Here is a 27914-nt window from a genome sequence, read left to right on the forward strand (position 1 = left end):
CATTGGCTTTCAGAGCTATGTCATCTTCCTCATACATCCAGTTACTATTCTGTCTCACACTCCTCAATGCCACCCTGATTTTCCTATCACCCTACATTAAAGGCAATTCACAGCAGCCACTTACCCTTCTGCCAGAACAACCTTTAGATGTGGGGAGGAGCTGGAGCATCCAGACAAAGCCCACTTGGCCAAAGGGAGAGCATACAAACAGCATTCAGAAAGCATATAGGCCAGGACAGAACACGAGTTCTTGGAGCTGTGAGAAAGCAGAATGAACTAGGCCACAGTGATGCCCCTTTCTGGAGTCATTGGTTGCACTGAGTCTACACCAGCTTTACAAACATTCCCATCATCCCATTCCCCAATTTATTTCTCTTTATTCGATTCTCCCTCACACGCCAATCCCACCACCATTCTCCTACTGAATGCCCACTCTCAAAATCTTTAACAGCGATTACTTAACCACCCAACCTCTGAGTCTTCTCCATAGGGGAGGAAACTGAAGTACTTGGGGAAAGCCCGTGTGGTCAGAGGGAGAAATGTAAACTCTGCATAGACAGCACCAGAGGTCAGCATGAAACCCAGGGCACTGGAGTTGTGATGCAGCAGTAATCCTCCTGCACTGCTGTGCTTTGATCTGGGATCGCATACATAGTAAAAGACCTTAACTGATGATCTGACAATGAAGGGGTCATTAGAGGACACTGATCATAATATAATAAAGTTTTATACAAAGAGTGAAAGTGATATTGTTCAGTTCAATAACGGGATCACAAATTAAGGAACAACATTAACTAAGGAGGCCTAAGTTGGCCCTGTTAAGTTTTAGAAACTACATTGAGGTATGAAAATAACCACGCAATGGCAACCTTTAGAAATTCAATGCATTGCTTACAACACATAGCACTTCAAGGCAAGAACTGAAAAAACAAAAAATGTGGTCCGGCTGCAATTGTCCAGTAAAGTTATAGAATGTACTAGATCAAAGAGTCTGTGGATCGAGGAGGAATTTCATCAGTCAGAGAGCGATGAATCTTTGGAATTTGTTGCCACAGAGACCAAGTCATTGGTTGTATTGAAGGCAGAGATTGATAGCTTCTTGATTTCTAAGGGGTTTAAAGGTTATGGGACGAAGCCTGAATGGGGGTGATAACAAAATCAGCCATGATTAAATGGTGAAGTCAACTTGATGGGCTGAATGGTCTAATTCATCTCATACTGTATATCTAATTGTCCTGTGGTTAATGTATGAAAAGAAAAGGGTTGGAATAAATGGGTCATTTATGAGTTGGCTAGTCTTGGTGAAGGGGATGCCAAAGGTTTTGGAACTAAGGCCCCAGATGCATACATCTATGTATATTACTGATCTGAATGAGAGAATTAAGAGTCATATATCCAAGTTCACTGATAAGGTGGAGGTTGTGAAAAGGATAAAGAGAAAAGTCAGTGTAACTAAATGGCAGGTGAACTTCTGTATGTGTGAAAACAAACTGTGAAGTTATCCACTTTGATGACAAATAAAAAGGGAGAATATTGTGTAAATGGAGAAATGCTGAGATATCTTGTTATTCAGAGGGCCCTTATAATCTTTGCACATGATTTACAGAAGTTAATGTTTAGATGCAGCAGATGATCTAGAAAGTAAGAACACATTGGTCTTTGTTATAAGTGAATTTGAGGTCAAGGGTAGAGACATCTTGCTCAACATATAGGGCTCTGGTGAGGTATTGTGGAAAAGTCTGCTCTTTCTACATAAAGAAGAACAGTCACAACAGAGAGCATGCAGCGAATATTCACCAGCTTTGCTCCTTTACTTCAGGTTAGTTATACAGGGGGAGATCAGATAGACTGGGCTTATATTTCCCTGAGTTTTGAAGAGTTAGCAGTGATTTTGTTGTAACATATAAGAGATTCTGTATGTAGATTTGATTTTTCTCTGGATTATTGTCTCAACATAAGGGGCAGACATTCAGAGATGAGAAAGGATTTCTTTCTCCAGAGGGTGGTGAATTTTAGAATTGTCTACCCAAGAGGGATATCATAGTTCAGTTATTAGTGAGAGAGAGAGATTAATAGAAATTAAAGCAAACAAAGTATATGGAAATAGTGCAAATAAAGGGATACCGGAGTAATGGATCATCTTTGATCTTACTGGATAGCAGAAGGATGTCGATGGGCTGAGCGGCCTTTTCTACTGCTACTTCTGATGTTCTTGTATAGCTGATGAAATATGAACCACATGTGTTTCTAGTATTTTCTATTTTTACTTCAGATTTACAGATTTCATAGTAGTTTTATTTATCTCATAGTGGTCACAGTTTAGCAGAGGTTGTAGGTCAGTTCTCTGGACCACCCAGAGCCCTAGCACCTGATGTCTGTCTACAACCTGACGAACCTTTAGTGCAGAGTTTTGTCAAATCCCTTCCGTAAACCCAAGTATCCCATGGATATCCCCAGTTCATTCATGTAATTTCTTCTTTAAAGAATTCCAGTAGGTTAGTGAGGCATGACCCCATTGCTTCTAAAACCCTGCTGACTGCCTCTTACAGCGTCTATGCTTTTTAGATGAACATTGATAGGGTGCCATAAAATGCTGTCAAGCATTTTTCCCACTACCAATGTTAGACTAACTGGTCTGTAATTCCCAATTACATCCCCTTCTTGAGTATTTTTGCATGTGAGTGAAAATCACTGCTTCTATTTTCTACTTTGCCTCATTCTAGTCTATATTTAATTAGCAGCCAGACTTTTTTTTTGAAATTCATTCGCTCCCTAAAATAATTTGTTGAGAATGAAATTGTAGCTGAATTCTGAATTCATCAATTTGCCACAAGGGTGTTTTTTCAGCTGCTGAATGTACATAGATTGGAATATTGGTTTATTATTGCTGAGTAGGTTTATTATTGCCACATATACTGAGGTACAGTGAAAAGCTCATCTTGCATAACCTCCATATGGATCTTTTCAATATAGCACAGCATGGAGGCAGTACAAGGTAAAACAATAACAGAATGCAGAATAGTTTTACAGTTACAGGAAAGGTGCAGTGCAGAGAGTCAATAAGGTGTAAAGCCATACTAATGTAGTTTGTGAGGTAAAGAGTTAATTTTATCATGCTAGGTGACTGTAGCTATTCTTGAGCATGGTGGTACATGCTTTCAGGCATTTGTATCTTCTGCCCACAAACAAGAGAAAATCTGCAGATGCTGGAAATCTGAGCAACACACACAAAAATGCTGGAGGATTCCGGCCTGAATCGTCGACTGTACTTTTTTTCCATTGATGTTGCCTGGCCTGCTGAGTTCCTGCAACATTTTCTGTGTGTTGCTGTATCTTCTGCCCAATGAGAATGGAGAGAAGAGAGACGGTCTGGGGTGGGTGGAAGCTTTGATAATGTTGACTGTTTGTTGTCATTAGCTGAAAGCTGAGAAGTGGATCCAGGTCCAATATTTGCAATAGGCTGGGGTCAGCAATCTTTGCCTTAAAAATCCTTCAGATTTTGGTTAGCCCGCTGAAAAGGGAAGTTTATTTGCAACAGATCAAAACAGTGGAGATGCTTTCAAGCAACAGAGAAGTACTCACCAGTTTAGGAGAAGGCTGGACATGTCACAAGCTTTCAAAGTGTGGTCATTTTATCCCAGACACTACACCCTGTGCCTCAAATCAGCTCAGGGTGAAGACATGGGAAAGATTTAGGTAAATAAGGAAGTCAGCAAAATTAAAATGCAATCCAGTATTTTCTCTAATGGGAATGTTTCTAAATACACAATCCATTGAGTCCAAAAATAAGCACAATAGTCACTAAAGCACTCAGGTAATCTGATCATTTTCCTGCAGCTGGTCATCGCAAAACACATACACTAATACATAAGCAAACATACACATATTAACATGCACAGACACATATATGTACACAAGCAGTACACACGAATGTTAACAGCAATCCTCCCTGACCTGTGGCAACAATATGTGAAGGATGCACAATTATCAGAGCTGTAACAGTTCCCAGAGAACCCTTAATGCCTTATGTGATGCTGGAGAGAAAGTTCTGATTCAGTGTGGGCACAGGTACAGAATCACACTGCTCCATAGCTGTTCAATATTCTGTATCAGTCCAACATCCCATTATTAATCCTTAAGTAGACACTTTTATTTGGAGCTGAATGAAGGGTGGAAGGCACCAGGGTGAAAAAGACTATTTCATTTAGCCATAACTCATGGCATGTGGGTGAATACGGAGCATTCTTGTAAGAAAGTTCATGTGACAGACAGAAAAGAACTTGCTCCAGTGGAATCCGATATCAGAGCCTGTCTGGTCATAAGTTACAACTGCGGCCCTGCTTTCAGGATAATGGCTGTCTGTGTTATATTCACCCCGTAGGAGGACCTGAGCTTGTATTCATCCCAGGTCAGCAGAGCTATGGTGAGATTACTGATGAGAAGTGGGTCCGATAATAGAGTGAGTATTGTAGTCAGCCCAGCATCAGTTAGCTTTGCAGGTGTGGTTGTGTTGATCTATGGGCTACAGTCATCATCCAGCCACTCTGGCTAACATTTACCTTCCATAGGCACCTAAAAAAAGCCACCAGATATCTATGTGCATATATGAGAAGGCTAAACTGGTGACAGAAACTGTAACGGAAGTACTGCAGTTGTTGTGAATCTGAAACATGCTGTAGTTCTATCTAAATATAGAAGATACGGCTCTACCTTCAATTATATTTCCCTCAGTTTGCTCCACCGTTGTTATTTTTTTTTGTTTATTTTGCTGTGTAAGTTATGTGGAATTTACGTTAACTTAGGTTAATTGATGTTGCTAAGTTTGCAATATATTGTGTTGCTGCTGCATAAAGCTAGCTTTCATGGTATGTAAACCCCTGGGTGAGTGTGATCATGGCAATAAACTTGCAGCTGACTAACTTAAGATAAAGTCTAAAATTCCTGGACAGTCAGCACCTGCAGAGATTAAAACAAAGTGTATGTGTGAGATCAATAACCTTTCACCAGAGACACAGCCAGCCTCATGAATGATCATTGATCTGAAACATTAACTTTCTTTTCTCTCTCTCCACAATACTGACTGACCTGCTGAGTGTTTCCAGCAGTTCTGTCTTTTATTTTAGCTACAGAATTTCTTCCATTAAAATTTTGGTTAGAATTCAAAGTACTTCATTGGTATGAAGTGTTTTGAGGTATTGGGAGATCAAGATAGGCACTGTGTAAATGTAGTTTTTTCTTTTTGCATTTCATGTGATTGTTCAGATTGTTCACTCGTGGGACATTGGACCTTATGAGTAAGGCCAGCATATTGCCCTTGAGAAGATGAGGTGAATTAAACTTCAATAAATAGTCTCCCATATTAATCAACACACACAAAATGCTGGAGCAACTCAGCAAGTCAGGCAGCAAAGCATATCAGAGTCTTGGCCCAAGATGTTAAATGTTTATTTCCCTCCATAGATGCTGCATGATGTGCTGATTTCCTCCAGCATTTTGTGTGTGTTGCTTAAGACTCCCGGTATCCGCAGATTTTCTTGTGCCGCTCACTTCCATGTCGATGTTGGGCCAGTAGTTCCAGAATACTGACCCAATGACACAGAAGAAATGGTAATATATTAGCTTAAGATAGCGTTTGACTGAGAGCAGTAACGGAGAGTGGTGCATTCTCACAGCGCTGAATTAGTAATCCTGAGGTAGAGGTGTACCCTCAGAAGATATATCCAAAAAGGAAGGTATACTCAAAGAAGCCTTGGACAGTTACATGGGGCTTTCAGGGACCATCTTCTGCATTGTTAGTTTGCCTTCTATTTTATTGGATTGAACGATGTGGGCTGATGTTCACAAATTGATAAGTTGACACAAGAGTTTTAGGAGATACTGGAAATCTAGAGCAAACACACACAAAGTGCTTGAGGAACCCTGCAGGTCAGGCAGCATCTATGGACGGAAAGGAACAGTTGACATTTTTGGTCCAGGCCCTTCACTGGGCATACGTTGACGGTTCTCTACTGATGACTTAACTCCACAGAATGCTTGGGCCTTTTTTCTCACACTGGCCATCTAAATGACTGACAGCTGGGAAGTCCACAAACTTCTAAATAACAATGTCGATGAGAAGAAATCATTGAACAACTTCAGCCTTGTAACATCCCCCAAGGCACCTTCACAGCATAGTCATACAACAATAATGCAGAGCCAAAGTAAGTGGTCACTAGTTAAAGGTGACCCAGAACAAGTGGGAGACACACTGGAGACCAGAAGTCACTGGATACATTATGCTGAGAGTGCTGTGGGCTTAGGAGAGGTTCCACTAAAAGATGTCTATGAGGAATTTGCCCACGATAGTGACAATTTTAATACCAAGTTGTTACTGGATTTGGAAATGAATAAGCAAGAGAAAGAGAAAATAGGGTTGAAGTTAGTAAAGGGTCAGCAGAGGTTTGGACGAACTCAATAATTCGGAGTGTAGGAGGCAGAAAGGCCTCCAACACTCCAGAGGAGTATGGATGAAATAGTGGACTGGAGGCAGGAGATGTAGATACCCTGAGACTGCTCATGGCAAATCTCCTACACCTTTTATTGCAGTTTGGTGCTGCCTGTTTTAAACCACTTCTTTCCTCTTCTTAAACATTTATAGAGTTTTCCATAAATAATCAGACATCTCTCCCTGAGTCCCAAATGCAATCCATGGCCTTTAAAACTGGAGTTCCTGACTTAATTCTAGATCAATTTTGTCAAGTAATCAGTATTTTCTGCCTTCATGGTGCTATTTTAATGGTTCCCAATTGCATTTCACAGATGATTTAGAGAATGAATGCATTTCCCTTTTCATTAGCTGGCTCACTGTGCAGGAGAAATTGTCTACAGCTGGAGTCATGGATTCACTGAATCGTAGAGTCATTCTGCACAGAAACAGGCCCTTCAGCCCACCACATCCTTGCCGACCATTTTGCCCCTCCGCACAAATCCCATTTACCCTTATTAGATCTGTACTCTTCAATGCCTTGTCTATTCAAGTATCTGCCTAAACAATTCTTAAAGCTTTATAGAGGGTGCAGAGCCAAATTTACCGGAATACTGCCTGGATTTGAGAACATGTCTAATGAGGAAAGATTGAGCAAGCTCGGGCAGTTCTCTTTTAGAGTAATTGAGGATGAGAGACAACTTGATAGAGGTGTATAAGATTATGAGAGGCATAGACTGAGTGAATAGCCAATATCTTTTTCCTATGGTGGCAATGCCATTACCACTGGACATTTGTTTATAGTGAGTGGACAATGTGCACGGTATGTTTTTTTTTCCACAGAAATTGATAATCATCTGGAATGCACTGCCAGGTTTGGTAGAAGAAGCTGATACATAGGACCATTTAAGAGACTCATAGATAGGTAGATGGAAGCTAGAAAATGGAGGGCTGTGGTCTGTGTAGGAGGGAAGGTTTAGATAGATTATAGTGTAGGTTTATATAGATGAACACAACATCTTGGGACAAAGGTCCTGCACTGTTCTATGTTCTACACTCTTAAATGTAGTGATAGTGTCTGACTCCACTGCATCATCTGCCATTGCAGTCCATATATCAGCAACTCTCTATGTAAGAAAAAACTTACCACCCACAGCCCCTTTAAAACTCTTTTCTCGTGCGTTAAATCTATGCCTTCTTGTTTTTGATAGAGTCTTTCCATTCTGCTAGGTTGCAGCACAGACAGAGGCCATTTGATCCATTTGGCTTGTGCCAGCTCGTGAAAGACCTAGCCAGACAAAAACTTCCACTTCTTGACCAGTCACCACAATCGTTCATAGTTTCCTCCTTCCAGGTATTTATACAAGTTTCTTTTAAAGGTTATTTAAATTTGGCTCTTTAGCCCTTCAAGTAGAACGATCATGATGAAAACACTTGATGTTCAAAACACATTTCCTCATGCTCCTGGCTCTTTATATCAGTATCAATGCTTTCTGTTAATTTGCCCTTAATTTCGTCTTAAACTACCTGACCAAAACCATGCATGATTTTGAACACTTCTATTAAATCTTCTTTTTACCTTGAGGAGGAAGCAACCACATTTTTTCCAATCTTTCCCGAATGCCCCCACCCCAACACTCATTCCTGCATTCTATCTGATGCCTTGTCATCCTCCCAAAATTTTAACCTGAAATTGATGAGAATTGTTGTATAATTGTGGAGTCCAGAGTCACTGAGCACAGAAAAAGGCCCTTTGGACCACCATGTCCATGCTGACCATCAATACTAACTCTATTTGGCCTCAAACAAGAGAAAATCTGCAAATGCTGGAAGTTCGAGCAACACACACAAAATGCTGGAGAAACTCAGCAGGCCAGCATCTACGGAAATTTGGACTACAGGTTTCTAAGCCTTGAAGATTCGTGCTTTCATCTAGATGCTTCTTCAATGTTGTGAGAGGTTCTACCTCCACCGTCCCTTCAGGTAGTGCGTTCTAAATTCCAACCACCCTTTGGGTGAATGGATTCTTCCTCAGATTCTCTCTAAACTTCTTCACACTTACTCTAAACCTGTTTCTGGTTTTGGATTGCTTCCAGCTATCGAGCTTACCTTGAGGCCCATAGTTGGTCAAGGTCGACCATGGATGTTGCATCCCAGATGTCCATATGATAGCCAAGCCAGTATGCAGTCTGGGTCAGTACAATATGGAAAGCGAGCTGTTGTCTACGTGGCAAGGCTCCTCCTCTTCACACACCTGATGAATCCAAAGAAACAGCAGAGACTGATACAGTTTGGCACCAGCGATGTCACAGGAGTCGCCAGTCAGCACTGAAATCAATGTAGGACTGCCTTAGGGACTCCAGCTCTGTAATTTCCCAAAGACTTCCCCACAAGTGGGTGTAGCCGCAAGGCAGTGGAAATTTGAGATCAGAGTTTTCCTTCTCCTAGATGAAATGCCAACCACAGCCGATCAGCCCCTTCTTCTTGAAGCGACAGGCTTTAAGGCGCCAGTAATCTACTTTTTTCCATTCTTCTGTCAGTAGACACGGTTCCACTAGGCTTAGTAGCTAAGCTATAAATGCAGACCAGGTGTTGGACTTGATTGTCAGAGGCTATTTGAGATGTATGCCATTGGGAGCATTTAGTAGGTAGTGGGAAATTATTCCCACTTCCACCCTTGGCTATAACAGCCTTAAGGAACCTGAGCTTTTCTATGCTTCACGTAATTGTATACACCTGCATCAGGAACCCCCCCCCCCCTTAGCCTCTTCTGCTCGACAAAAAACAATGCCGACTATCCAGACTCTCCTGGATTTACTGACAGACAAGTATATGCAGCACAGAAAAACCCAGAAATCTGCAGTTGCTTTGGATAGGTTGCTTGTATCCTGACATTTCATACACATTGAAATTGGCCCACACAGACTCTTTCCCCAGGGTTAGGGAATAAACAAGTATAACACATAGGCTTAAAGTCAGAGGGAAAGATTTAAAAAGGAACTGAGAGGTAACTTCTTCATGCAGAGTGTGGTGTGTATATGAAACAAGCTGCTAGAGGAAGTGGTTGAAGTAGGTATGATAACATTTAAAAGGTATTTGGATAATACATGGATAGGAGAGGTTTCGAGCAGGGGTTCCAAATCTGTGGTTCATGGGCCCCTTGGTTAATGGTAGGGGGTCCATGGCATCAAAAAGGCTGGTTACCTTTGTTTAGAGGGATATAGGCAAATGAGATGACGACTGTCAACATGAACAAAACAGGTTGAAGAGATTCTATAAACTTCTTGCTTTAAGTCAATTTATTTTTACATTGGCTTCCCATCTAACCCTAATCTTCCCCTTCTGGAAGACTAAAATTACTTCCTATATTCAAGCTAATTAAACTCCAGATCCCTCCCATCAAACAACTTTCTCAACTCCTCCTGCCACCCTTGCTACCTGCCCATGATCATAGACATCTCCCTTTTATTTAAATTGCACTTATTGGTAGAATTTGTAACATTTATTTTCATTACCTTCTTCCCGCAGATCTGAAATCAGTTTACCTTGAACTGTTTGTTTTGAATTGCCTTTCTTTGCTCTGGCCATTGCACCCACTGTGTCTGTTGATATCTGCTGCTAATCTCCTCAATTCTTATTATATTTCTGTGTTTTATTTCATCTGCAAACCCTGAAATTGCATTTTGCGTGCTCAAGACAATAATATTTATCAACTGGACCAATGATTCGAGCAACATTTCCCGAAGGACGCTTCCCCCCAGTCTGAAAATCAAATGTTCTCCCTATTCTTTCTCTTCCTTATCCAATTTCTGATTCACACAGCCACTTTCCATTAACTGTAGGGACTGCAGCATTCCACGTTATGTGGCACTTTTGTCAAACTCCTCTTGAAAGTCAATGCTTACATTAATAGCACTACCTCATTCAATTACTCTCCCTGTAATTTTATCAAAGGATGTTAAAAAATTTGTCAAACACATTGCTTTTAACAAATCTGTTCATGTTTTCATTTATTAACCTGTATTTTCTAAGAATTAATTTTATTCCAGATTATTACCTCCAAACATCTACTACATTAGGCTGACTGTCCTGTTGTTACCCAGTTTATTCTCATTCCCAGTTTAAACAGAAACTTATAAACTATTGTCACTACAGCACAACTTATACACACATAGCAAGTCCCAGGCTGTAATATCCAATTATGCAATGGTCATTGGAAACCAAGTGCCAAATTCTTTTTTAATGATTTGTTGGTAACTTTGGATGGTCTTTTGGGTATTGTTTCTAACTTATCAGCTGTCTCGATCCTCCACTTCAAGCACAATGCAAAGAATAAATTACTTATTGCCTGTACAAAATTGTACTTTCACCCTTCCTTGTCAGAGAACCACTGAAATCCCTTGCGTTCAGCACAGTCCGTTTTCCCTGAAGCCTCTATTACTCAGCTAAACCACTTTCTCTCTATTTGCTTTCCCTGAGCTAACAGGCAACAGAAGTTCTATATTTCCAATTTAATTTAAAATGATTTTCTGAGTTAACTGTGGTTATGATCTGGAACTCAGTGCCTGTAAGGGTGCCGGAAACAGAGTCAGTCAAGGCTTTCAAAAGGGAATTGGACAAGCACGAGGGAAAATAATTTGCAGGGCTATGGGGAAAGAGTTTGGAGAATGTGACTGAGTAGGTGGCTCAATGAGGCAGCACAGTCTTGATGGGACGAATGGCCTCCTTTGTGTCCTAATGACTCCTACGCACTTCTGCAATGTTCTTAAATAATTCATATTCCTCCTGTAAGATCACTGCACAGCTGCTCACTTCTGAGATACATTACCTCTAGGGATTAGCTTCATGCCTGCTTGGTGACTTAGATAAGAAGGCACCTCATTCTGGGAGTGAACATCAGGGTTTCACCAGTCGCAGAGCAACAAAAGGTAAAGTAATGATAATTTAGGCAAATTTATGACTGATGACAGGAAATTTGTCTTTCTGTAATCAACATGTCACCTGGACTAACAATAACAACAACTCTAAGATCACTTAAGTCACAAGCGCATCCTGCAGCAATCAGATCAGAGGTACCCTGAGCCAAAGAGATCTTCTTATAATTGTTGACTTTATATGTTGTTGCCAAGTGATAATGTCATGGTCCGGTCCGTAAAGTCCACATTCCAGTTCACGGTCTGGTCCATTGTTCCTCATCCTAGGTTTTCCAGTTTTCCCTTGTTCTGTTGGGTGCTTTAATTGAGGCACCTGATTCACATTTTGGGCTGGTTCGCCTCGTCAGTATCCCGTCCTCGCCTCTGTGGGGTAAGCCAGGCCATTTTTGCCATTACCCTGAGGCTGGACTGTTCCATTCCCTTCCCCTTCCTTCTGTAGCCCTTGCCTGCTACCTTCACCTGTAGCCTCGCATGCTACCTTGCTTGTCTCCACGCCTCCGCTAGGTAGGTCCAGCCATTTGCCACTACTTTGAGTTGGGAACTGTCTCTGTGTCCATGCCTTTGTTAGGTAGATCCGGCCATTTGCCGCTACCTTGAGTTGGGAACTGTCTCTGTGTCCACACCTTCACTAGGTAGGTCCAGCCGTTTGCTTCTACCTTGTGTTGAGAACCGTCTCTTTGTGCCCTTGCCTTCGCTGGGTAGATCCGGCTGTTTGCTACTACCTTGAGTGAGATCTGTCTCAGTGTTCTGTGTATGAGTCCCGGCCCTACGTCCTGCTCCCAAGGAGGGGTCCTGGCTCTGTGTTCCATGTTCCTGTTCTCTCACGACCAAGGTTCTGCGTCCCTGTCTCCCTCGACCATGGCTCTGCATTCCTGTCTCCCTCGACCAAGTCAAGGCTTCATGTTCTCATCCTGTCCATGTGCCTCACCCAGCTCAGTGCTGGGGTTCCCTCGTCCTGACCAGGAGTCTTTCATCCTGACCAAGCCACGTCCAAGAACCTTGTCCTGTCCAAGCCACATCCATAGAACCATAACCATAGAAACTACAGCACAGAAACAGGCCCTTTGGCCCTTCTTGGCTGTGCCGAACCATTTTCTGCCTAGTCCCACTGACCTGCACACGGACCATATCCCTCCATACACCTCCCATCCATGTATCTGTCCAATTTATTCTTAAATGTTAAAAAAGAACCCGCATTTACCACCTCATCTGGCAGCTCATTCCATACTCCCATCACTCTCTGTGTGAAGAAGCCCCCCCTAATGTTCCCTTTAAACTTTTCCCCCCTCACCCTTAACCCATGTCCTCTGGTTTTTTTCTCCCCTTGCCTCAGTGGAAAAAGCCTGCTTGCATTCGCTCTATCTATACCCATCATAATTTTATATATCTCTATCAAATCTCCACTCATTCTTCTACGCTCCAGGGAATAAAGTCCTAACCTATTCAACCTTTCTCTGTAACTGAGTTTCGCAAGTCCCGGCAACATCCTTGTAAACCTTCTCTGCACTCTTTCAACCTTATTTATATTCTTCCTGTAATTTGGTGACCAAAACTGAACACAATACTCCAGATTCGGCCTCACCAATGCCTTATACAACCTCATCATAACATTCCAGCTCTTATACTCAATACTTCAATTAATAAAGGCCAATGTACCAAAAGCTCTCTTTACGGCCCTATCTACCTGTGATGACACTTTTAGGGAATTTTGTATCTGTATTCCCAGATCCCTCTGTTCCACTGCACTCCTCAGTGCCTTACCATTATCCCTGTATGTTCTACGTTGGTTTGTCCTTCCAACGTGCAAAACCTCACATTTGTCGGTATTAAACTCCATCTGCTATTTTTCAGCCCATTTTTCCAGCTGGTCCAAATCCCCTTGCAGGCTCTGAAAACCTTCCTCACTGTCTACTACACCTCCAATCTTTGTATCATCAGCAAACTTGCTGATCCAATTTACCACATTATCATCCAGATCATTGATATAGATGACAAATAACAATGGACCCAGCACTGATCCCTGTGGCACACCACTAGTCACAGGCTTCCACTCAGAGAAGCAATTCTCTACCACCACTCTCTGGCTTCTTCCATCGAGCCAATGTCTAATCCAATTTACCACCTCTCCATGTATATCTAGCGACTGAATTTTCCTAACTAACCTCCCATGCGGGACCTTGTCAAAGGCCTTACTGAAATCCATGTAGACAATATCCACTGCTTTCCCTTCATCCACTTTCCTGGTAACCTCCTCGAAAAACTCCAACAGATTGGTCAAACATGACCTACCACGCACAAAGCCATGTTGACTCTCCCTAATAAGCCCCTGTCTATCCAAATGCTTGTAGATTCTATCTCTTAGTACTCCCTCCAAGAACCTCATCCTGTCCTAGTCAATGCTTTGTGTTCTCATCCTGTCCATGTGCCTCGTCCTGTGCAGGAGTTCCACATCCTATTCTGTAGCCACTTCCTGTTCTGTAGCCATGTCCTGTCCTTGCCAAGATCCTATTCCTGAGTCCTAGCCTAGACCCGGGTTCCGGTTCCGAGTCAAGACCCAGGTTCCAAGTCCCATCCAAGACCCAGGTTCTGGGTCCTTGTCCAGGCTCTGGTTCCGGAGTTCAATGTGCTAGCCCAAGTCTGTGTTCTTGTCTCAGCTCCTAGTCTGCATCCAGTCACGTCCCTAACTCTAGTCTTGTCCTGTTCCTAGTACTTCAGTGTCTGTGTCTTGCATTTGGGTCTGCCACCAACTCCCCCCCTTATGACAGATAATTTCTTCTCTGCCCCTACGTGACTCCTAAATCTTCGCCCAAATGATAATTCCTTGAAGTAGTGCAACTTTCCTCCCATTCTCAGTCTGCATGTTATAACTGAGGCTTATGTAGAATGAACTGAAGTCCCTCAGACTAATTTCATTGGGGCATTCATTTGTTGTCTTGGATTTAAATCTGGAATCCGGAAGAGAAAGTGCTTTTCTGATCCCCTCTCCCTGCCCTTGTGAATATCAAGGACTTAGTGTATACAATTCCCAGACATCCCAATCTTCTTTATTGCTAATTATCTCTCCTGCTGTTCTCTTTAAATCCCCAATAACATCCAAAACCAAGAAATACATTATTTTTCTCCTTCATACTTTTCTCTCCTTTCATTAGATCATTGTGTATCTGTATCAAAACTCTATCTATATCATGGTGCTCCAGTCCTTACTGTATTGAATAAGTTTCTATTGACCTCAGTTTTCAAATATTCAAGATACGTTTTTTAGAGAGTACAGTACAGAAACAGAACATTTGGCCCAACACATCAATGCTGACCTTTACTTCCACCTACACTGGTCCATAACCATCCATGCTTTGCCTAGTGTCTGCCTAGAATTCTCTTAAATGTAGTCATTGTATCTGATTCCACCACCTCCTTAGGTAGTACGTAGCAAATATCAGGCTCTGTCAGAAAAACTTTCCCTTCTGATCCCCTTTAAAACTCCTTTCCCTGACTTCAAATTTATGCACTCTTGTTTTAGATATCTTCTCCATGGGAAAAGATTCTAACTCTCTGCACTCTATATGCATCTCAAAATTTTATGTATCTCTGTCAGTTGAGCCATCGACCCCCTTCACACAGAGAAAATGTATCTATCTTATCCAAACTTTCTTTACAATTCAAGTCCTCCAACCCAGATAACGTACTGACGAATGTCCTCTGTGGTGTCTGTAGCATAATCACATCCTTCCGCAGACTCATCCAGCTCCAGCAGGGGCACAAGCCTCCCAACCATCAAGGACATCTATAAAAGGCAGTGCCTTAAGAAGGCAGTATCCATATCATTCAGGATCCTCACCACATGGGACATGCACTGTTCTCAATACTACCATCAGGGTGGAGGTGCAAGTGCCTAAAGACCCATACTCAACATTTTTGGAAGAGCTTCAAAGGTTCCAAGGTCCACTTATTATCAAAGTATACAACTCTGAAATTCTTCAATTTTCCGGGTAGCCATGCAGCCAAGAAAGAAAATAAAAGCAGCACGATCATCAACTCCCAAATCCCATCTATCCACAAAAAAAAATGAACAAAATTGGAACTGGCACATCAACCCCCAAATCCCTCTCAGGCAAAAAATCAACCGAGACGATCGGGTGAAAAAGCTGTGAGATTGAGAAAAAGATTCTATAGTCCAAGTCCACATCCAAAACACAGAGAAAACCTGGGCAACACTCTCCAAAGCGGCAGGATTTCCCTTCTCTGGTAGCGTAGTACAGTGAACAAAAGACAAGTAGCTGGTGCCCACCCTCCATACTCACTTGAATGCTTCAATTACTGTCATTGCTTTAGTTGGCAAACAATGCAAACTTTAATTGGCAAAAAGGAGCCAAACATTGGCCTTCAGCCTGCACTATGTGGTTCTCCCACGCTGCCTCTGCCACTTTGAATCTCTCAAAGATGGCAGAGCACTGGACTACCCAAACAGTCTCCAAACGTCCACACTCGCCTCGATGTTCCAATCACCCTCATCGCCTTAATTGATGAACAATGGAGACTATAATCGGTGAAATGGAATCAAACATTGGCACGCGCATCCCCCTGCAGCCTTCTTGCCACAAGGTTCCTGCACGTTGCCTTTGCCTCCCGGAATCTCAGAGAATGCAGAGTGCTGAAGCTCCCAAATGATCTCCAAACAACTAAACACAGTCTCCAACGGTTCCAGAATCACATTCAAGATGAGAAACAAAAATAAAAGACATCAAAGAAGTGAAAAAGATGGTTCCATGATCTACCCAGAAGAAGTCAACCAAAGGAGCATTGTGTGCAGGCGCCATCTTGACTGAAGATCAGTCTTCTTCCCTTCAGCCATCAGATTTCTGAACAGCCCATAAATCCATGAAAACTACATCACTATTCCCTTCTGCACTATCTATTTATTTACTATTATAATGTATAATAATTTGTTCTGTCTTGTACTGCACTGCTGCCACAAAACCTCAATTTCCATAACATATATCAGTGATAATGGACAGATTCTGATTCCTTTAGGGCAGTGAGACATTTTTGTAGAAGAGGATTCCAGAATTCCAAGGCTTTTTGTATGAAGAAATATTTTCTCAAGTTAAATATCCTTTTAACTTTCCAATATTATGATCTGACTCCGAAATACTTTAATAACATCGTCTCTGTTAAAACATCCTGCTATTGTACACTCTACTAAAATCTGTAATCTCTCTGTGAAAAATGGAAACAGCGTAGTCATGTTTATTGGACCTCTTCAAGTGCCAGGAATTGAATTGAATTGAATTGACTTTATTACTTACATCCTTCATATACATGAGGAGTAAAAATCTTTATGTTGCGTCTCCGTCTAAATGTGCAGTGTGCAATTATAGTAATTTATAATAAATGTTCTGTACAACAGGATACTCAATATAACATAGAAATACAGTAGTATCAGCATGAATTAATCAGTCTGATGGCCTGGTGGAAGAAGCTGTCCCGGAGCCTGTTGGTCCTGGCTTTTATGCTATAGTACCGTTTCCTAGATGGTAGCAGCTGGAACAGTTTGTGGTTGGGGTGACTCGGGTCTCTAATGATCCTTCGGGCCCTTTTTACACACCTGCCTTTGTAAATGTCCTGAATAGTGGGAAGTTCACACCTAATGTGCTGGGCTGTCCGCACCACTCTCTGCAATTGAGGGAAGTACAGTTCCCATACCAGGCAGTGATGCAGCTCATCAGGATGCTCTCAATTGTGCCTCTGTAGAAAGTTCTTAGGATTTGGGGGCCCATACCTTCTTCAACCATCTGAGACCCAGAGTGTAGGTATGGAGCACTCAGTGAGTCAGATCCCTGATTTCGGGCTGATTTTAGTGTCTTGCAACATATTCAATAGCATTGTAGTTTTACCCCCTTGGACCCTCTTGATTTCCTTTACTGCCACCTCTAGTCTAGTGGCTTTCATTACAAGTAATCCTCAGTTAACTCACCTGTGCCCTGTCCAGGTGAATTATTTCATTTACTTTAAATTCCATCTGATGTGTACTCTGAAGCGACAGAGTCTGCAGATGCTGGAAATGTGGAGCAACGCACAAAGCACTGGAGACACTCAGAAGATCAGACAGCACCTGTGGAGGGAAATGGACAGAGAACATTTTGGGTCAAGAAAGAGGGGGAAATAGCCAATATAAAAGCTAGGGGAAAGTTGGTGCAAGAGCTGGTGAATGATAGGTGGATCCAGGTGAGGTGGGGGGGGGGGCAAGATAGGTTGGTGAGGGAAAGGGAGAGTGGGAATGATGTAAGAAGCAGGGAGATGATAAATAGAAGTAAGGAAGTTCTGAAAAAGATGGAATCTCATAGGAGTTGAGAGTAAACTATGGAATAAAGGGAAAGATGTAATGAGTAAATGGAGAAGGTAGGGGAGGGGTTAGAGACATGTACCCTGACCCATTTCTAGTTACTTCATAGTCAAACGGAATAGAATAACCAAGGCTCCAATCTCAGGTTCCATCTCCACTTCTCCCCTCAGCAGGCCCCTCCTTTCAGAAGATGTACTGCACCAACTTAACCTCCGAAGGAATTCCCAGCATCATGCCATCCACAGTCCAGAAGGATGATGATATCAAGTTCCAAGACATCGATATGTCAAAGTTCCCTGCAAGTCATGCAACCTTCTGATTTTGGAATATATTGTAGTTTCTTTTTTAGATGCTGAATTAAAATCCTGAACCACACTAGGAGAGCATTTCACCTGATGAAGCCCAACACTCAATTCCCAAGGGTGACCAGTGCTGGATGTGCTTTGTTGACTTTGCCATAGAACCTACATCTTGCAATGAATGTTAAAACTTTCCTCAGATATTCAGTAGCTGATGAGGGATATGATTTAACAACTCACCCGTTCTCCTCTGATGTTCCCATACTCTCTCAGCATTGCACTAAGGCAGCAGCCTAGATGCAGATATTGGTGACCAAGTGTTGATGGTGGATGGGTGGGCACACAACTTACTGATTCAGTTCCACCCTCTATACATCACAGTGTAGTATTAATGCACTTACAATGTTCAGTTTCTCCTCTTGTCTCTGAAATACACAAATTTCAATAAGAGCCTTATTCCTTCCCAACAAGGCAACATTATGATCCTCTGTCTAATCAATGTTGCCCTAATTTCAGTACTGACATGACATCCGTTAGTTGAAGAGTCTAACGTCTGAGGAGAGAGCCTCAAAAATAAAGGGATGTCCCTTTAAAACTGAGGTGAGGAGAAACGGCTTCAGCCAGAGGGTGGTGAAAATCTGTAGAATTGTTTGCCATAGAGGGATGTACAGGTCAATTCACTTGAGTGTATACAGGCAGAAATTAATTGAGTCCTAATTGGTAAATGGGTTAAAGGTTATGAGGGGAAGGAGCAAAAAATAAATCAATCAATCAATCAATCAATCAATTGAAAATTGATTAAATGGCAGAGCAGACTTAACAGGCTGAATGGCCCAAGTCTGCTCCTGCATCTTATGGTCTCCAGGAGTTGAAGAGTACTTTCCAGAAAATTGTTGCAAGTGGAATTAAGAATAACACAGGATTTTTAAAGAAGGTGCTTCTAGCTTTTTGTCCACCTATTTTTTTTTAGTTATAAGTGAAGTTGGGATTGATTTAACTGCTGGTCACTCAATCATCTTGACACTGTTTTGGGAAGCTGGCACAGTGTGAGGGTAGATATGTCCAGTGGCTGGGTCATGCTGGGTGGTGCACAGGAGAGGTGAAGAAATGAGGTCTCATAGTTGATGTTACAGTACCCAACCCTTGTCTCCTTCCTTCTGGCCACACTGCTTCTTCTTTCGGCAGAAAAATTGTGCACTGGACTAGAGACGATATAGAAATATGAGGCAAGAGGTAGTTGAGGACCATTGAATTTTATGAGAAGATAAGGGAACACAAAATATTTCTGCTAAAAAAAATCAATTCCATTCAACAGCCTAATTCTCCCTCTTTTCCACTCTCTCTCTTAAATGTTTCCTCTCACTGTCACCCCACTCTCTGTATTTTCTGTTTTATTTTTCTCTCTTTGCCTCTCTCTTTCCCTTTCACTCTCTCCCCTCTCTCTCTTTTTGTCCCTCTTCTCGCCTTCTCTTTCCTGTGCACACACATGTGCACACAGCAGTTGCAAGGGATGGAAGCTGGCCAGAGTATAGCGTGGTTCTGACTGACCTGACGGTAACTCAGCCAAGGATGTTTGCCTTGCGGAGACTCACTCACCTTCTCTGACAGACGACGTACAAAGGATTCCTTTGGTTCCTAGCAGGTGAGTAAACTGGTCCAAAGTACCTCTGAGATTCAGAAGGATGTGAATCTATTTGCCTTTGCTACTTTGGCTTTGGCCTTATACTGAGCTTCAAAACAGCGAGACGTGTCAAGAGGCTTTGATGTCTCAGCTCAATAGTTAGCCAAATGTTCCTGTCTCAGTGAGGGCACTTCAGTGAGAGTCACTCCTGCAGCACATCACCAGTTTAAAGAGGCATTTGAAACAAGTCAAACTGCACTGTGTCCAGCTCTTCACAGTCCTGCATTTATTCTGTCTCCGAGTCCATCTACTGGAACCAGTACAATCCTGTGCCAACTGACAGAAAGTTAGAGGAGGAAAAGATAGAACTGCCCTGTTAGTAAATAAAATCCCATGTGTGGGGAGTACCATTCCCACTCCTATTTTTAAATAAGCAGGACATTGACTGAATTGTAATCACTCTGTCCTAATCAATATCGACTAGTTCATGTACCCTGAACAGTGAATATCATCCCCTCATGCTGTATAGATTGTGTATATTGCATTTTTTAAATTCATCCAGGGGCACCAGAGTGGCAGAGCCAGTAAAGATCTGCCCATCCCAGATTTCGGGCGCTGTCTGTGCAAAATTTGCAAATTCTCCTAGTGACTGTTTGTGTTTCCCCTGGTGCTCTGCTGTCGTCCAACATCCCAAAGACATGAGGTTAGTCAGCCACTGAAAGTTTTGGTGACTGTGTGGGCAGGTGGTGGAAATGAAGGGCTTGTGGCTAAATAGAATGAGATTAGTGTAGAATGAGTACAAATGGGTGTCTGATCATCAGTATGGACAGTGGGCTGAATGGCCTGTTTCTCTCCTCTATAACTCTATTAGATTCTATTCTTGGGACATTGTCATTACTTGCTTAGACAGGCATTACTGGCCATCCCTACCTGTCTCCAGAATATATCAGAATATTGTTGCGATCCATCACTCCAAAGACCTTGTTTGCAACGGACTGGTTGTGCTACATTAGCGTACAGTTGAGGTCACGAGAATGGTATGTTTCCATGCACAGAGGACAAAGGCTCACAAAAGTCCAACAGCTTCACTGAAGTCAAAGATTTACTGCCAGTTTTAAAAATTATTGAATTCACTCATTAACTGCACTGACCTTTTGGTTACTAATCCACAATTATTACTACCTAGCTTTTATTCCCCATGCTTCCAATTCTTGTTTTTTTTTACCACAGTAACAGCTGCCCGATCTCACTTCCCACTTCTTTCAAAATATTGCAAAACTTGACATCACAGGAGGAAGCTGCTGAGTCCCTAGTTGCAACGCTGGCTTGCTCTGAGAGGGTATCTGGTTGCATTTCCCTTTCAATATATTTTAATATAAAACTATTGGAAGGACGGTTATGGCAGTCAGTCAGAATCTGTTTCCTCGGGTTGGAATGTCAAATACTAGAGAACATGCATTTAAAGTGAGAGGGGGAAGCTTAGAGAAGTTGTGTGGGGCAACATTTTTTTAATGATTGAGACACAGCTTAGAGTAGGCACTTCCTGTCTTTCAAGCCCCCATAATCCCCCTGATTTAACCCTAGTCTAATCACAGGACAATTTGCAATGACCAAATAACCTCCCAACCCATACATCTTTGGATTAGGCTGTGGGAGGTTATCAGAGAACCTGGAGGAAACCCGTGCAGTCGAGGGGAGAAAGTACAAACTCCTTACAGGCAGCAGCAGGAATTGAACACGGCCTGCCTGTACTATAAAGCATCACACGAACCACTATGATACTGTTACAAGGTGATTGATGGGAGCCTGGAAAGAGCTGCCAGGTGGTGGCAAAAGTCAATAAGGAAATGATATTTAAGAAGCTAGAAGGTGGGCACGTGAATATCCAGGAATTGGAGGGATAGATATCATGTGCAAGCAGAAAGGATTTAGTTTAATTCTACATCATGTTCCGTACAGACATTGGGCTGAAGGGCCTGGTCCTGTGCTGGACTGTTCTACACTCTATATTCTATGGAATAATTTCTTTTCTCTCCAGGAGCAATCCACTTCCTAACTAAAAATTCTATTATTTCTGCTTCCATCACTCTTTTTGAGAATGTATTCAATGTTCCTACAAACTCCATTTAAGTTTCTTCATGTTCTCTTTCACTCACAGCTAGATTCATTGTTGACATGCTACTTTTAATCCTTTTCCCATTTCATGGTGATCTTTGAATATCCCTGTTCACAGACATCACCTTCATCTTAAGCCGAGACCACACAATTAGACCCAGAGACGATAAGATGATAGAACATGGAAGCAAAATTAGGCTATTCGGCATATCATGACTGATTTATTATCCCCCACAATCCCATTCTCCTGCCTTCTCCCCATATCCTTTGACCCCCAAACTACTAAAGAACCTATCAACCTCTGCTTTAAATATACTCAATGAATTCCCTTCATAGTCTGTGGCAAAGAATTCCACAGATTCACCATCCTCTGGCTAAAGAAATTCTTCCTCCCTCCCTGTTCTAAATGGAAGTCCTTCTGTTCTGAACTGTGCCCTCTGGTCCAAGACTCACCCAATACAGGAAACAGCTTCTCCACATCCAGTCTATCTAGGCCTTTCAATATTTGATATATTTCAGTATATTTCAGTATGATTCCCTGCCCCCCCTTTATTCTTCTAAACTCTAGTGAGTACAGACACAGAGCCATCAAATGCTCCTCATATGCTAACCCATTCATCCATTCATTCCTGGAATCATTCTCGTGAGTCTTTACTTAGATAAGAGGCTCAAAACTGCTCACAATACTCCAAGTGCAATTTGGCGAATGTCTTATAAAGCTTCAGCATGACACCTTTGCTTTTATATTCTGGTCCTCTCAAAATGAATGCTAATATTTTACTTGCCTTCCTAACCATAGACTCAGTCTGCAAGTTAAATTTTAGGGAATCCTGCATGAGGTCTCCCAAGTCCCTTTGCACCTCTGATTTTTGTTTCTTCTCTGTTTGGAAAATAGTCTACGCCTTTATTCCTTCTATCATAGTGCATGACCATACACTTTCACACACTATGTTCCATCTGCCGCTTCTTTTCCCATTTTCTGAATTATTTTAAACAGCCTTATGTGCAGATCCTCGTCAAAGGCCTTCTGAAAATCCAAATAAACAACATTCACTGACGTCCCTTTGTCTATCCTGCCTGTTATTTCCTCAAAGAATTCCAACAGATTTGTCAGGCAAGATTTCCCCTGAAGGCAAGGGTTCCCAACCTAGGGTCCATGGACCCCTTAGTTAATGGTAGGGGTCCATGGCATAAAAAAGTTGGGAACTCCTGCCTTACAGAATCCATGCTGACTTTTGCCTGCTTTATCCTATGCCTCTGAGTACCCCAAAACATTATCCTTAATAATGACATCTTCCCAACCACTGGTCTATCTAACTGGCCTATAATTTCTCTTCATCTGCCTTTCTCCCTTCATGAAGAGTGGAGTGACATTTGCAATTTTTCATTCCTCCAGAACTATTCCAGAATCTAGTGATTCTTGAAAGATCATTACTAGTACCTCCACAATCTCTTCAGCTACCTCTTTCAGAACACTTGGATGTAGTCCATCTGGTCCAGGTGACTTATCTACCTTCAGACCTTTCAGCTTCCCAAGCAACCTCTTTTTAGAATTAGTAATTACACTCACTTCTGCTCCCTGACACTCTCGAATTTCTGGCGTACTGTTTATGCGTTCCACAGAGAAGACTGACACAAAATACTTGCTAAGTTTATCTTCCATTGCTTTATCCCTCATCACTACCTCTCCTGTATCATTTTCCCATGGTCTAATATCCACTCTCGCCTCTCTTTTACTCTTTATATATCTGAAAGAAAAACATTCGGTATCCTCTTTTATATTAAATCATTTTGGGGTCATAATCTTCCCTCTCTGCCACTTGACGTCATTTAGTTGCCTGGACCTTTCCCCAGAGTTAAACATTTTTCATGTCATCCACTGACATCTGGTGGTGGTAGGACTGCTTTACACCAATGCTATTTTTGAGGTTGTGCCTACAACACATGGGATGTTGCTGCATGAGCAAGATCAATGGAAACTAAGTCACAGAAATGTAGAGAAGTGTAGCACAGTAACTAGCCCTACAGCCCATCAAGTCTGAATTGACCATAAAACATCACATACATTAATCCTACACTAATCTCATTTTATTCTCTAATCATTCCCATCAAGTCTCCTTAAATTTTACCATCTGCGCGTGCACACACACACACACAGCAAATTATAGCGGCCTTATCCTACCAACAGGCATGCCTTTGTGATGTGGGATAAACCAGACCATCCGATGATTCCCACGCCATCCCAGGTCGAATGTGCAAGCTCCACTCAGACAGCTCGACCAACTGCACCTCTATGTTTTTTTTTTGTTTATGCAGAGACCCACCAGGTTTCAAACCAAACTTTCTGGGACACCTGCACATCAACACTGGTCTTTCTGACTTTGAGGAGGAGGGATGGGTACACATACTCTTGACATATGGCCTGGCAAGGGATCTAATGTACCTCTGCTTCCAAGCTGACAATGACACCCAGGTCAGCTCTCACTTCTCTGCCCTCTGACTGTGCTGCCAGTACATTAGATAGTCAAGTAAAGACCAACTACCCCACCAGATCCACTGTGCTGCAAATCATGGATATGGGCAGTTTCTATCATTCATCCACAGTTCCAGAATCACAGAATAAGAATCAGAAGAGTTTGAAATTCAGTTGTTGCACTAGTTAGAACTTACTTAGAATGACACAGCACGAGGCCATTCAGCCTGGCAGGTTCATGCTAGCAGAACAATCCCATAAGACCCATTTCTCCTCTCTTATTTCTCTCTAATTCTGCAATTTTTTCTCCCTCAAATTCATACTAACTGATCTTTCTACAATTTACCTACACTATGGGGAAATTTACAGTGGACAATCTACCAGTTTGGCTTTGGGATGTGGGAGAAAATTGGAGCACTCAAGGGAAATCTATGCAGTCACAAGTATAACACACAGACTCTGTGTAGAATACACCTAGGGTCAAATTAAAGAGAAGTCCTTGGAGCTGAGGGACACAACTCTAACGACTGCATCGTTAGGATCATCAAACAAAATGAGAAGGCATCAGATAATTGTGAGGAAGATGAATGAATGTGGTGACAGAATTTATCAGCAATCTTGCATCAGTGCTAAGTAACTGGTTAGATGTGAAACTCCCTTGAAAACTGGTCATTTCTCAAAAATGCTAAGGTGATTCTGTTCGGGTGATTGCATAAAAGGACATTTTAAAGTTTGAAGAAACCTTGGAAATAAGTTCTTCATATTTGTACGAAAGTCTTTGAACTGGCAATAGGAAATTTGTATTAAGCTGACATCACGTTCAGATGTCACAGAACAATTGAAGTTTGTGGACAATACTGACACCCGTGGTGACTCCAGGAAGTGCATGAAGAGAAGACACTGAAGTTTGGCAATGGCCACCAAAGATGGTTCAGAGCAGATGGAGCAGGGAATGGGCAGTGGGAATTGAACAACAATGGCATCATAGGGTTTATCTCGGAGAGATAAAGAGCAGAGAGCAATGTAACAGGCAAAACTAATCACAATTAATTAGTTGAAGAATGAACATTAATTTTATGCAGTGTTGCTGAAACATGGAATACATTGCTAGAGGAGGGGGTGGAGGCAGAGACAGTCAAAATCTTTAAGAAGCATTTGGAAGGACACTTGAATATGCAAGGCAGAAGGATACAAACCTAATATGGGCGAATGAAATTAATACTGATGAGCAAAACTGTTAGCATTGTCACAATGGGCTGAAGGGCCTGCTTCAGTACTGTACAAATCTATGTCTCCATGACTCTATTCTGTTCCTAAAATAACATTAAAAAACAAAACCGACTGATAGAATAAATAATTGTTGTTTACTCAATGTCTTCAGTGTCAGGTCTTTGCTCCTTTAGTCTTTTCAACTAACTGCATATAGTGAGGTGATTGAAATTTGCATATAGGACCACTTTGCCAGAAGCTTTATAGGAACTTTAAATGAGATACACAGTCCTGAGCTCTAGGAATTATTGGGGTTGGCAGTGCTAGACCATTTGAATGGGGATTCAGTAGTATTCGGGTCTGTGGTATATAGTTGAATACAAAGTCAAGATTATAGTCACATATACAAGTACATGCATGCACAAGTGCAATGAAAAGCTTACTTGCAGCAGCTTCACAGGAACATAACATCATATAAGTTCAAGTTTATTGTCATCTGACTGTACATATGTACAAACAAACGAAACAATGTTCCTCCGGACTATGGTACGCCCACACAACATATATCACACATAGTACATAAACCAAAATATTATACCATAAATAAGCTAATAAAATATAATCAAAATGCATGTAATAAAGGGCAGAACAGGTAAACGGTAGACAGTACATTAAACAGCCCGTGTCCTTGTGATGAGACCTCAGTGATGGCAGGGTATTCATTAGTCTCACAGCCTGAGGGAAGAAACTATTATCCAGTCTGGCAGTCCCAGTGCTGATGTTTCTGTACTTCCTTCATGATGGTAGTGAGTCGAGGAAATTGTGGGGTGGGTGGTAGGGATCCTCAACATTGTTTTGGGCCCTTTGTCTGCAACACTCCTGGTAAATGTCACAAATAGAGGTGAAGGAGTCGCTGATGATCCTCTTGGTGGTTTTTACTGTCCTCTGTAAGGTCTTGCAAACTGAGGCCTTGCAGCTTCCATATCACACAATGATACAACCGGACAGGAAACTTTCAATGGTACTCCTGTAGAAAGTTGTTACAATGGGGGTGGGGAGCCTTGCACACTTCAATCTCCTCAGAAAATGTAGGTGCTGTTGTGTCTTCTTCAGTAGTGAGGAGGTGTGGGTCCAGGTTAGATGGTCCATTATGTGCACACCAAGGAAGTTTGCGTTCTTCACTCTCTCCATGGCAAAGCCATCGAGGTGCAATGGAGAGTGGTCGACCTGTGCCCTCCTGAAGTCCACAATCATCTCTGTTGTCTTGCCCATGTTGTGACTCGGGTCGTTATTCTCACACCATTTGACAAGCCTCTCTAGTTCCTCTCTATATACCAACTCATCATTGTTGCTGATGGGGCCAAGAACTGTTGTATCATCAGTGAACTTGAGGACATGGTTTGAGTTGAATCTGGCTGTGCAGTCATGAGTCAGCACCGTGCACAGCATCAGATCGAGCACGCAACCCTGGTGAGCACCAGTAGGCAGGATGATGGAACTTGATATGTTGCTGCATTATCAGACCGACTGGGACCCTTCCAGCAGATGTCCAAAACCCAGTTGCTGAGAGGGTTGTTGAGTCCCAATGAGGACAGTTTACTCCGCAGCCTCTGAGGGGATGGTTGTGTTGAACGCTGAGATGAAGTCAATGACCAACATCCTGGTGTACGAGGCATTGTTTTCTCGGTGGGACAGGACAGAATGGAGGACTGGGGTTATGGCATCATCAGTGGAGCAGTTTGAGCAATGGACAAACTGGAAAGGGTCGAATGCAGTGGGAAGGTGGGATTTTATATGATCCATTGCCAACCATTCAAAGCACTTCCTGATTATTGAGGTCAGTACTGCTAGGAGGTAATCACTTAGGCCCATTGCTACTGCTTGCCTGGGTACCAGGCTTGCTGGTGGCTGCCATCAAGCCTGCTGGGACGGTGGACTGTTTCAGAGAGATATTGTAGATGTCCATTAAGACCTCCTTTAACTGGGCCACACAGTCCCTCAGCGCGTGACCAGGAATGATGTCCAGCCCTACAGATTTGTGTAGGTTTACCCTGGTTAGGGTCCTCTTCACCTTGGCTGCAGTCAGACAGGGTGCCTGTTCCTCAGGAAGAGAGGGGGCTTTCCGTGAAGTCACATCGTTCAATTGGTCAAATCATGCAGAGAGAGCATTCAGCCTATCCGGCAGGGAGGCGTCACTCTCATTGACGTGTAGGGTGGAGTTGTAACTGGTTATGGTTTGTATACCTTGCCACATGAGGCGTGCATCCCTGGTGTCGCAAAGGTATCTGTGGATTTTCTGTTCATACTCATGCTTTGCCTTCCAGATGGAATATGAGATCATGGGTTTTGTTGATCTTAGAGTTGTCCTGTCACCCGATCTGAAGCCAGCCATAGTTTCTGGTTTGCCCTGGTAGTGTAGTGTTTAATCACAGTAATGCATTCAATGCACGTTCCTGTGTA

General features: G+C 42.3%; 1 long non-coding RNA gene across 2 annotated transcripts in view; it reads left to right on the top strand.

Annotated features, from left to right (window-relative positions):
- The first annotated feature begins 1758 nt into the window (after positions 1-1758).
- LOC140211823 (uncharacterized) overlaps positions 1759-27914 on the top strand; it is a 75297-nt gene continuing 49141 nt past the window's right edge. Inside the window, exon 1 of one of the 2 annotated variants that reach the window (XR_011889597.1) lies at positions 1759-1819. This is a non-coding gene — a long non-coding RNA (uncharacterized lncRNA). Of the gene's footprint in view, positions 1820-19556; positions 19679-27914 lie in introns of those variants that run through there. The other variant, XR_011889598.1, reaches the window with a different exon arrangement.

This window comes from Mobula birostris, chromosome 18 (genome assembly GCF_030028105.1).
Source record: "Mobula birostris isolate sMobBir1 chromosome 18, sMobBir1.hap1, whole genome shotgun sequence".
Lineage (NCBI taxonomy): Eukaryota > Metazoa > Chordata > Chondrichthyes > Myliobatiformes > Myliobatidae > Mobula > Mobula birostris.